The sequence below is a fragment of the Saccostrea echinata genome, unplaced genomic scaffold (assembly GCF_033153115.1).
Source record: "Saccostrea echinata isolate AGI-Se365-2 ecotype Australia unplaced genomic scaffold, CSIRO_AGI_Sech_v1 ptg000002l, whole genome shotgun sequence".
In the NCBI taxonomy this organism is placed as follows: Eukaryota; Metazoa; Mollusca; class Bivalvia; order Ostreida; family Ostreidae; genus Saccostrea; species Saccostrea echinata.
In genome coordinates this window covers 29,164,389-29,177,323 of record NW_026889751.1, presented here as the reverse complement: position 1 = coordinate 29,177,323, position 12,935 = coordinate 29,164,389, and positions in this window count along the sequence as shown.

Below are 12,935 nucleotides of genomic sequence, written 5' to 3'. Positions count from 1 at the left end.
ATATTTCAGGAATATTTATGAATTCGTGTTTTCACATTTTTAAGTCGTGCATTATATTTATAAAAATATTAAATATATATATATATATATAATGTGGTAAAAAGGGGGGTGGGGGTATAGAGAGGCCTCAAAACATTATAATGATCGTTTTGTCATTCACAGCATTAATAAAACTGAACATTCTTAGTTTATACGGGAATTTAAAATATTTTTTTTTCAGATTAGAGCATCTAGAAATGAGGAATGGGGGGGGGGGGGGGGGGCTTGGAATCAAAGTATGGAAAACTCAATATTGTAGGGATAATATTTACCATAAATTAGGCTTTTTTGTTTTTCCTGCATTAATGACTTGTGTTCATGTCTTTAATATTGTCCTCCACATTAATCAACACAATCAACCAACAGACAGCCATTGCTTTATTTCTTGCATATTTTAACTTCAATGTAAACTGAAAATTAAATTAAGAGCTTCTTGGGTGTGTAGTTGCCCCTTGGTTCCTACACATACTAATAAGCTTTATCAAATTCAGTTGCTATCAAAGGTAGCTCATTTGCTCGTTGAGAGCTAATGAGTTTTCCTTAGTGTATGTCGTACAATAAATTTAAACTGTGCAATCTGAATCAAGGTCAAGGTTATTTTTAGCATTTTAAGGACCTAGGTCATGCCCCCATATTGATTCACTTAATCATTTGTACTCTGAAGTCTTGCACCTGCACTCCACCTAACTACACCTAAATACACTAGTATACAAGAATTTGAATTTTCCAATTTATTTGGGGGTTGGGGAAATTAGGGAGATAGACTGGTTAATTAAGGAAACTGACAGATCATTGATCAATTAGAGCAAGAGTTCAGGTTAAAGAACATATCTTTGCTTATTGCTATGACCAGCTGATTGACAAATTCTATTCTTTTAGCTGTGGGTAGGTATTCAAAGTTTATAGGTTTTCTGTGTGACCCAGAAATGGACTCCAATTCTCTGCTTCTGACAAAGTTACTTAAATAAAGCCTCAAAAGGTGATTTACTTGCCCAATAATGAAATTATGTTGGTAAAAAGTTCAGTCAGGTTTAATACTTGTGTTTACTGCAGATCTTCTTGTTTAGACATTGGACTTGTTAGGTTTGTCAGTGTGAATTTTATTTTCTTAGTAGGACCTCATAAGTTCAACAGATAGGAAGACTAAAACACATGCTTGGGTTTATAATATTACAAATATTTAAAATATTGCAACTTTGGACAAATTAATTCCTAGCACATAAAATGAACAAAAAAAGCAACTCTTTCAAAATTTGTGGAATAAAAAGAATTTTATTGTAAGATAATTAGTATGTGACTCTCAGGATGAAATAATAAGTCTGTGGGGATAAGGTTTTCAATAGAAGAGTTTACTATGCAAGGAATGCTGCATTTCAGCTCATCATGACAGTAGAACTACCAGGATTGGGAGTATCTGTATTTCTTCTAAGATTCAGTGAGATTTTATAAAATTTAAGGTCTAGTGTAGGTCACTTCAAGAACACATAAGTATTATAACTCTAAACTGAGTTATGTACAAGCAGTATGGGAATTTTGAAGGTAATTGATAAAACCAGAAAGCAGTTGTTCAAAAGACTTAAAGACTTAAAATTTTGGAGTTCATTTCATTAGCTCCAACTATTTGCCAATTTAAAGTGATATTTCACATTGATAATTTTCTTTGGTAAGTATTGTGAATGGCACAGGGATATAAGATCCAGAGGCAGAAACCTTCTCAATCCAACCCATTGGAATTTCACCAAACAGCTACATCTTCAGTCAATTATGCTGTTACAAGCATAATTTTAGGAAAATACAAAACTATTGTTTATGGACTGTGAATTTAGACAGGTTAAAGCATTTTTGTCAAATTCTTTCCAAGTTTGATAGGTTCCTACCCTTTAAACATGTCATTCATGCAGAATCAACAGCAAAATTCTGTTTGTCAGCTATAAGATTTAATGCATGACAAAAGTTCACATGGTTCAGTCACATATATTTTAACAGTACTTTTTAGCTGCAAACCTGTTCAAGGTATGGATTAAGCCTTTATTAACCAGAAAGTTCCCATCACATTTTCCATTTTTGTCTAAATTGAGGAAATTTTGTTTTAATTTGTATTAGTCTCTATACCTTGGGGATTGTGAGTATGATGCACTGTCCTGCAATGTCAACACAAATTCATATTTGTTATAAGTGTAGGATGAAGTAAAATGTTCTTGCAATCCAGTAAGATAGGGGAAAGGGGTTGCTTTGTTTATGAGTCATTTATTAGTGGCTGATGTCTGCCCTGTTTCTATCATTGTTCTACGTAGTGAAGGCATTTTATATGACTTGTGAGTTTATAAGACACATTATAAGTCAAATTTTACAAGTTCTGTATTCTTGGTACATGTACTTCAGTAGCTGGAAGGATCAAGTTTATGGTGTGTAGGCTCCTCAACTATAAAGATTATTTTGGTTGGAAAAGCAAGAATTTGAACAGAGTTAGAACCTATAAAAATAGAATTCAAATATGGTGACAAGGTTATTCTGCTTTTAAGTATTCATTTAGTCCTAAAAAAGAAAGATTTTTATTTGGCATACCAAGTATTGAAAATTTCAAGATTTCATTTAAAAAAAAAAAAAACATTGGATACTACTATAAACACATGAAACATAGGTATGTAAGCACTATAAACGAGACTTTATTCCCTAATAGCTGACCTTTTACAAAATATAATAACATTTTTATTTGATAGCAAAGATTTGCAATGATAATCCTACAGTATCAGTAACATAGTTTGCCCCCAAAACAATATTGCTTTAAATCAGCTTGAATAAATTGATACTTGTGCTGCTGTTGAAATGAGAGGGGTATACTAGAACCAGCCATTTTATAATGACAGGGCAGTAGTTTGCTCCAGATGAAATGCATCTTAATACCTTAGTTATTCATTATATTTATATAATATATATTTGCTATAAAATAACCCAGGGAAAATCTGATATAAAATCTGTTCCTTAATGCCTCATAAAACTTGCATATTAAACATCAATAAGTAAATGGCACATATTTTCTGTCTATATTTAATATCTTTAAATTAAAAAAAGGGGGGAGGGGGGTCTGGAGTAAGTGTTTAAGTAAGTCTTACCCAGTAAATAGGATATATTAAGGGCTGTTGGTCGTGGGTCAGTTGAATGCGGCTTTTATGGGGTGACCGAAACCTGTGGTTTCCAAAGGTTTCGGCCATGTGGCGTTTGCGCCGAGCCATTCAACTGATGCTATAATTCATTGTGCTGCTGCTGCTTAAAACAAACTTAGGTACTTTGAAAATGTGTGCTGCTTTCAACAAATTCATGAATTGGGCTGCTTTGCTTGCTTAAAACAAACTCAGTTACTGTGCAAAATGTGTACTGCTTTCAACAAATTCATGCATTGCTTTGCTTGCTAAAATATGTTGAGTAACGTTCGCGGTTAACCCGGAACGATAACTCTACATACATGTAAAGTTTATATAAAATACATAAAATATAATTGTAAGGTTAATTACCATTCGCGGTATACCCGGAACGGCCATATTTATGCTTATTAATAGTATATGTATACGCTTTCATGTTGTTTGCTGCTGCTGCTGCTTGTTGTAATTTGGGGTCGCCCTTTACGCTTGGCGACCCCTTGCTGCTTTTAAAAATGCCACGACCAACAATCGCCAATATCATAATAAACTTGTTTAAAATCATGTTCGCATTATTTTCCTCTATATAAATAATAGCATTTTTTAATTTAAAGAATAGATGCGCTAATTTTATGAGGAAAACTTGGTTTCTGCTATTTGAGTTGGGTTAGCTAGAAAATAACTAGATCGGGATCGGAATATCTCAAATTCCTCCTCTTTGCCCTGGATCCAAAAACGAAAGGTACACGAATTTTGTAGCAGACAAAAATTTAAAAATACATACTTTTAATCACAGATTTTCTTAATTCCCAATCCATCCCATTCCCAAAGGTAAAGGGTAAAGGTAGAATTTTGCATCATGAGTTAAACAAAAATTTTAGAAGTTTTGTCTGCTGTTGGGTTTTCTCTATCATTTCAGCTAGATGATTCACTTCACTTGAAGATTTCCGTTGAGGCATTCCACTGGTCTGACTTTGTATGCTGTGACTTTTAACTGTGTACAGCCTCGCGTGAAGAATTCCAGCATGGCATTCCATTGAAATGGGTTTTGAGGATTCACTTCACTTGAAGATTTCCGTCGTGGCATTCCATTGGCCTGACTTTGTATGCTGTGACTTTTAAATGTGTTCAGCCTCGCATGAAGAATTCCAGCATGGCATTTCATTGAAATGGGTGTGAGGTTTTCTTCCGTTGTGTCATCTCATGTTTCAGTTTGCGCCGAGCCATTCAACTGATGCTATAATTCATTGTGCTGCTGCTGCTTAAAACAAACTTATTTACTTTGAAAATGTGTGCTGCTTTCAACAAATTCATGAATTGGGCTGCTTTGCTTGCTTTAAACAAACTCAGTTACTGTGCAAAATGTGTACTGCTTTCAACAAATCCATGCATTGCTTTGCTTGCTAAAATATGTTGAGTAACGTTCGCGGTTAACCCGGAACGATAACTCTACATACATGTAAAGTTTATATAAAATACATAAAATATAATTGTAAGGTTAATTACCATTCGCGGTATACCCGGAACGGCCATATTTATGCTTATTAATAGTATATGTATACGCTTTCATGTTGTTTGCTGCTGCTGCTGCTTGTTGTAATTTGGGGTCGCCCTTTACGCTTGGCGACCCCTTGCTGCTTTTAAAAATGCCACGACCAACAATCGCCAATATCTTAATAAACGTGTTTAAAATCATGTTTGCATTATTTTCCTCTATATAAATAATATACCAAACCCTGCTCTTAAAACATAATTTAATACCTCTGATACAATAAGGTAACAAACCCTGGAATTTATTTTTTTTAAAACGCAGGGGCCCAACTCTCATACCTTAAATGTACTGGTCCTTTGTAGATATTCACCAAAAATCTTTGTGACAGAGTTTTCAATCCATAATATGATGAAGAACATACCCAAATGATTAAGAAAAGTGATTAAGATATATATACTTTTCCCGGCAAACTAATGAAAGAAATTTTTTCATCAATTCTACTCATGTTGATCTTTTTTGCACTTACAAAGGATTTAATGATTAAATGAATGTTTTGGTGTTTCTTTCATATTTACATTGTGAATATTTATCAAAAATATATTCTAAATGCTAGAATTTTGTATAATTTTGATTTTAAGATCTATTTTTATTTAATGTAGTTAGTTTCGTGAAGTTGTATTGGCTGGGATATCTAATGTATGACTAGGCATTTTGTCTTTCATGGAATCTAGTCAGATTTAATCATTTTTTGCTTGTCTTAATATCCCAGCCAATTAATTAATTGTATGTTTGTCTTTGCACGTCATTTATTTGATTAAATAAATTCACTCACCAAACTGTGTTTCTCTTATTTTATGTGTATGAGATCTAGCAAAAACTAGCTTCGAATTGCCAGTTTTGACCTGAGTTGCATGTAGGAAAATTTAAAATTTATATAAAATTAATAATTTAACAAAATATCATTATTATACACGAACTATTAAAAATTCATATGAATAATTAACAACTAATTATGAAAATGAATGCACATCATTTCATAATATATATTACAAACATAAAATCCAATCTTTCATAGATCTATGACTCAGATGACAAATCATCAAGATATTGTACATTTTACTAGTCAACTGAAGATTTCTTAGCAACTTTGCATTCCTTCAAAATAGTTGGAGTGTCATTCACATTATCACAGTTGTGTATTTTCATTAGCTGAGACAGTTTTACATTCATTCACTTAACTATGATGTCATACGACGTAGGTTCTACGTTAAGTCAATCTTTTAACACTTAATTTAACTACGGATTACTCCGTCTACCTGATTAATACATATGACTCACAGCGGGTGTGACCGGTCAACAGGGGATGCTTACTCCGCCGAAGCACCTGATCCAACCTCTTGTGTTTCCAGTGGTCCGTGTTTTACCCTTTTCACGATTCGTTTTGTTTACTGCATTTATATGACTGATCTTTCACTCGTCTTTATCTGATGTTTTTAGAGGTCTCTGTTTGCTCGGCTTCTGGTCTATATTGTTAAAATGGACTTCTGAGTTTGATTACTGTTCGTTATCTTCATGTTTCACTTCAACTTTTACATTTATAAATTTATAAGTGCTATAATCTTTTATGAATTTTATGAAAATAAGCGGGTGATATCTTAAAAAGACAATCATTGTTTACGTCTTATCCAAACATGTCATAATATCAGCATAATGAATTCAATTTTAATAAAGTTAAATTATTATATCACTCTAAAAAAAATCTGGTTTCTATTTAAAGGTATGCTTATCGATAAATTTTAAAACTCTTTATCTTTCTGACTAACATACTTGTTAGAATGTCACTTTATCAAAAATTTGTAGCATAAATGTTTATTTCCATTTCATTTGCAATCTCTATATCTCGGCAAATTTTGGTCAGTTCAGAGAATTTCATTTCAAGACGATAGTTTTTACATATTATTTTATGCATTTGATAAAATTAAGATTATTTTTTAAAAATCTATTTTTGTCTCCTCTCTGCCTCTTTCTTACCAGTAGTTTTTGAGGTTTCGACAATCCCTACTGTTGAGGGCAGTGATGGCAATGAACTGTGCAGTGTTGCTGGTAGAGAACTAAAAACTTTACTGATAATCTCTTTTGATGTTTTTTGTTGAGTAGCTTTCCAATTTGAGAAAGTCGTTTTTATTGCTTGTTGTAACTGCTGTTGTTGAAGGTGTTTTCGTTAAGAATATTTTTGGAATGGTTGCTTTAATTCTAGTTTTGGAGGTTTGAGGAAATGATTTTTTTGTTGATGTTGTCGTCGTCGTTTTTGTCTTCATCGCTGTCTTAGACAATGGTAAGGTAGTTGTTGCCGAAGTTTTCATTATTGTTGATCTTGTTGAAATCTTCCATACTGTTGTTAAATAAAGCAGGGTTTTTTTTTCCGTTTAATATGAATAAAAACAATGGCTACATAAATTATAATGCAGAATTGTACATTTGTCATATAATGACAAAATGCAGAATAAAAGACCGATTGTCTAAAATTTTAATCACCCACGCACAGGATGTTACCGTCACAGTTTTAACCTAGCTAGGATTGTACAAGCTGAATATAGTCTATTGAATAAGACACTATGAATGACTCGACTAGGAACATAAGGTAGCCAAACTGGCACAGAAATCAGTAATCTCTCAATTTCCAGCTTATAAGTCCAGTCAAAACATGTGTGGTGGCATTTTACAAAAAACAAAAACAAAAACGCTCATCACTGCTTATCGTCAAATATAGGCTTCTTTGGATTATAAAATTCAGAAAAAATATTTTGAAGACACCATAAAGTCTCTGCCTCATTTGTTTCATATTTGGATGTCTTACTGACTATAGATGACAATGGCCAACAGACAACTTAATTGTCTGACAATCCAGGCGACTTCACTTTTCCTTCGTCAACTATCCGTACTTATGTAGTAATATTCTGATATCACCTGCATATGGTGTTTATGTCTCTCATCTTTTTTGCTACTCAAGAGCATGTTCTGGATACGATCCTTCTCTACAAAGGCAGGCCACACACACATAAGTTGATGTAACAGGGATTTCAACAACCTCGTTTAAAGTCAGCATTTCGTAAAGTCTTTGATCGTTATAATGACCTTCTTAGCAAACATAACCTATCATTGGGTCGTATTTTTGCCGACTTGTTTAATTTACACATTGTAAGAGTGTTGAAAATATTTATAGATTAAACTTAGCTATTTAATTTGCAAATGCCGTAACAATATATATTTGCTAAAATCACATGACTGCCTCATCATGTGACAAGTCTAAATAAAATGTCTAATGGTCCTCAGCATGTACTTTTAAGCCATGTTACATTTGTCCGATATTAGTAATGTGCTATTAAGAGTTGACCAATCTTCCTTGAAAAGAGTGCATTTTTATTTTTAAAAAATCACTGATATTTTCAGTTTCATTTCTCTTAACAGTACTTATTTCAGGTTCAACGGATATATATTGTTCGAATAATTGATAGTTAGTATAAATAATATATTATGTCTCAAAACCCCGGTGTTCAGGCTCCGACAAAAATATTTTGGTATGAGTACTTAAAAATTTTGTTCTACTAAATTACTTCTTTTAACTTTTGTATGAAGTGAAAAATCTAACTTTAATAGAAGGTCAAAATGTCATCAGATCTATCAATCTTTAATATTCTCAAATTTAAATTATCTAATCAAACTTGAATAGCATGTTGTGTCTGTTTCAAATGTTTCATTTTATTTTTGACATGGCCTTATGTGGTCATTCATTGAATATAATTTATGCATTAGTAGGTCACTTTGATACTGAAAAAGTCATTTTGCAATTATTTCCATAAATATCAGATAAGGATACATTACCATTAAATATATAGAAATTGACAACAATGATTAAAATACCTACCTTTAAGACGTAGACGAAAACCTTTACCCGTAAGTATGTCGAAATTTGAGTAGAGAGTGATCATTAGTTTGTTTCCTCTTGCCCTTATATTTGCTGTTAATTTCCCACATTGTTTAAAGAGTGTGAAGTTACTGTCCTTGATTTCCTGTATCTGGTAAAATTTGTTGAAATTCATTGAATATATATATACCTTACAAGGAAAAATTGTTAAGCAAAAAAAAAAACAAATTAAGGAACATAGAGAAACAATACAAAACACAGTTTTCCTTTTGCTTTAAAGCCATTGATTAATCTTATTATGCTTGCGTTCATTCTTCATGAGTGACAAATACCAGGCTTTTTAAAATATAAACTACATACGTATATCACATTTTTTTATGTTTTAATACATTTCAAATATTGATTTTTTTCAATTTTCTAAATTAAATTTATTTAGAATCTCTTCATTTCTAGAAGAACCAGGGTATATGAATAAAAAAAAACCTGTCATGTATAATGATCTCGTATGTTGTTTTTGTAGCATAGTTTGTAAGAACTACGCACGGTTACTCCCGATTCCCGCCTACATTTTACAACCATTTAATTTAATATTGATGACAATTTGGCCATAAAATCTTTGTTTTATACAAAGAACAGTTCAATGGTAATTGATTAATTATTTTAATTCCAGTGCTAAACAGTAAAATATCCCTAATTCCAGCTCTTGAAATAAAGGGGGTAGACGAAATTTGCGACTGAAATCGGGCTATAAACATCATCATATTCTGAAATAGTCTTGAATATGAATAAATGTTTCTTAAATCTTTTCTTATGTTTTATGCATATAAAATTAAGCATATATATTAGTAAAATATAATGTTTCAGTTGTAAAGGACTTGGAAATTGCTGAAAAAATAAGCATTTTTGTCGGTTTTATTTTTTTTTTTTTTTTTTTTTTTTTTTTTTTTTTTGTATATAAACATATTTTCCCCCCGTGAAACACAAAAAGCTTTGGTATGAATTTGTGAAATGACAGTCCATATTACCCGTATAAAGGAATTTTTGTTTCACGGGGGGGGGGGGGGAGATGTTTTAAAAATATTTTCCGTTTTCCGTTGATTTCTATAGTGAAAAACACGAGTTTTACCAAAATTTTAGAGTTATCTCTCGTTGTTTTCCCAAAGAAGTAATGTTTCATGAAAATCCATATAAATATCAATATAAATATTAAAAATCATTCGAATATCTTAACTTTTGAAAATTGACTTGGAGGTAGGCGGGAGAACAATACTATCGTTCGCAATTCTTTACACCTTCTAACACATGATTTTAAATACGGAACCTTTAAGTAGTCATAACATCCAAATCCTGCAGTTTTGTGAACATCTAATTCTATCCAGATATCTATCTCCTCTGTTAATTCAGGTGCTGTCACTATCCATGTATAAATTGTGTCACTCCTGTAGTTTTTCCATGGATATTCTGGGGACTCTATCGTTTTCTCCTCAGAAATATTGAGGATTATTTTCTCTGGTATAGTGTGAACTCCGGAACAAGTGGCTTAAACATAAAATGATCAAAGTGTAGTTTATGGTGTACGAAAGGAAAAATTAATATTAACAACTTTACAGAAATTTCTGGAGAATATTTAAACGTAAGCATTCTCAGCTCAATTTATTAAATGAATTGTCAACTTTTAAATATTAAGTCTATACTTCTAATTCCAGTCAAGATTTGATCAGTGATATTTTCTAGAACGGGAAGTAATAGAGATGTTTATTACATTGTTTTGCAAATAGCTTTTTTACCTTATTCAAATATTAAAGAAAATGAAATTTCAAAATAGCAAAAAATCATATAAACGTCTTTCAATACTTACTGAACCAATATGTGACAAGTAGATAAATTAAATGCATAGCATACATGTTCTCTTCTGAAAGGATTATACCATATTTATATCTATCTCTCTTTCTGTGTACAAAACACGAATACGAAATATCAACGTATTTATGCAGAAACCCTATTTATATTCTTTTAACGGAAATAATTAATTTGATGATAGATCAAAGTACAGCCATTTGAAATGGTCTATCTGGTTTTGATTTTTGAAATCAAGCTTTAAATACATTAAAGATATACCACACGTGAACGGGATAGTAATCATTTAGCGACTGTATTGACACACATTTTACTAAAACAGCTAGAACAGCAGTGACTGTAAAATTTAAATTTAAATCTAAGAAACAATTTTGCTGGATTTTTTACTACACTACACATTAACTTATCAAATTTGAAAAGAAAGAATTTGCTTAGAATATTTATTTCACTTTTGGATTAGAGAAAAACATTCTTTTAAATAAAAAGATATATGTACAAGTATGTGTACGTTTTTCTAAATACATGGTGTATCAACCATCATGTTACTCTTCTTTGAAGTAATCAAAGAACTGAGTCATGAAGCCTTATGGGATAAAAATATATTTCAAGTGAGTTTAGAATCCTTCGATTTGACTCAATTACTTCCCACCACTTACTTTCAATTTTAATTGATAAAAAAGTGAAGATAATAAATAGTGATCGATCTTAAAAAAATCTGTATACAATACAAATCTGTTGTATAATGCATAAAACATGCACTCCGGAAATTCCAGAGGTGGTATCAGGTGCTTAGGAGGAGTAAGCATTCCCTGTTGATCGGCCACACCCGCCGTGAGCTCTATTTATTAATTGGGTATATGGAGTACTCTGAAGTCACCTACTCAATGACCAACAATCAACAATGTCAAATAATACACATTGTAGGATTCGATATTCAAGTCCAAGTCAAATGAAAATTACCTATATAATGGACCCTCCTCCAAGCATCCTTTAGGATGTAAAGGATGAGGGTCATTCTATGTAATGAGCCTGAGGCTCAAGAGGGTATCATGCAGCATTATCTCCGAGTGCAGCGAGGCATATCTCAATTCAAAGAAGCTAAAAAATGACCTGTGTGACGTAAACACACCTGTGGTCAGTAGTATATAAAGCACAGCTCCACGTGCCGAAGTCATTCTTGAAAGCTTGTTTGTGACAACTAACAAATACCACGTGGGTGGGTTATTAACCTCAAAATGAAATCAATTTGGGTTGGGTACATGATACCCTCTTGAGCCTCAGGCTCATTACATAGAATGACCCTCATCCTTTACATCCTAAAGGATGCTTGGAGGAGGGTCCATTCTATTACATATCGCCTTTCGGCTCTACGAGGGTATCATGTAGCATATTTAAAGAGTTGGTCACAAACAAAATTTTACAAATAAAAATATGTTTTCAAGGTATTCAATAACAAGACCATTTATTATGATTTAATGAAAAATAAAACTTAAATGAAACTAAATTTATTAATTGTCAAAGTTTATATATAACATGATAATGAATAATCTCATTTTATCAACAGTGTTTATTGTCAAAAAACAACTAATGTCACCAAACAATTCATTGTTCATCCATTCAAAACTGAACGCGCAAAAAGTCCATCTGTATCACACCCAGTTATGTTTGCCTCTTTGTAGTAAAACTTAAAAAATGTCTTTGAAGAGGACCAATTTGCCGCATCCATTATTTCTTTTAATGACACACCTGATGAATAGGCCACTGAAGCGGAAGTTCCTCGGAAAGAACGTGCAGTAAAGTTCCTGATTCCTGACAGTTCTAGAACAGTTTTCAGCCATCTTGCTAACGTACATGTTGAAACAGGATTAAATGTTTTATAGGAAACAAATAGTGTAGATGATTTTCTTTTATTTTTTGTTCTTCTCAAGTATTCATGTAACGTGGAAACAACACAAAGTCTGTTATCAGAAAATTTATGTAATACAACTCTATGTACAGAAGTTCCAGGTTTACACGTTTTCAGTAACTTCTGAATTTGAAAAATAACCTTATCAGTAAACAATGACAAATATCTCAAATCAAGAGCCAACAGTGTTTGGGCCCTGGAAGCTGTTGTAAGTGCAACAAGAGCTATCAGTTTTAAAGTTAACAAACGCAAAGATATTTCATGTATAGGCATTAGATTGCGTAAAAAACACAAAACTTTTGATGCATCCCATGATGTCTTAACTTTAGGCCGACATGGATTAAGATTAAAATATCCTTTCATTAACTTTGGAAGTAATAATGGTTCTTTAACCCATAAAACACCAGAATATGGTAAAGTGTTAATCAACACGGATTTATGAGTATTCACAACAGAAAATGAAACTTTATTACTCATCAAAGAAATAAGATATTTTACAACTATTTCTTCAGAGGGTGAACAGGGATTAGTTTTCCATTTAGAACACCAAAGCACCCATTTTTGCCAGCAGCATTGGTA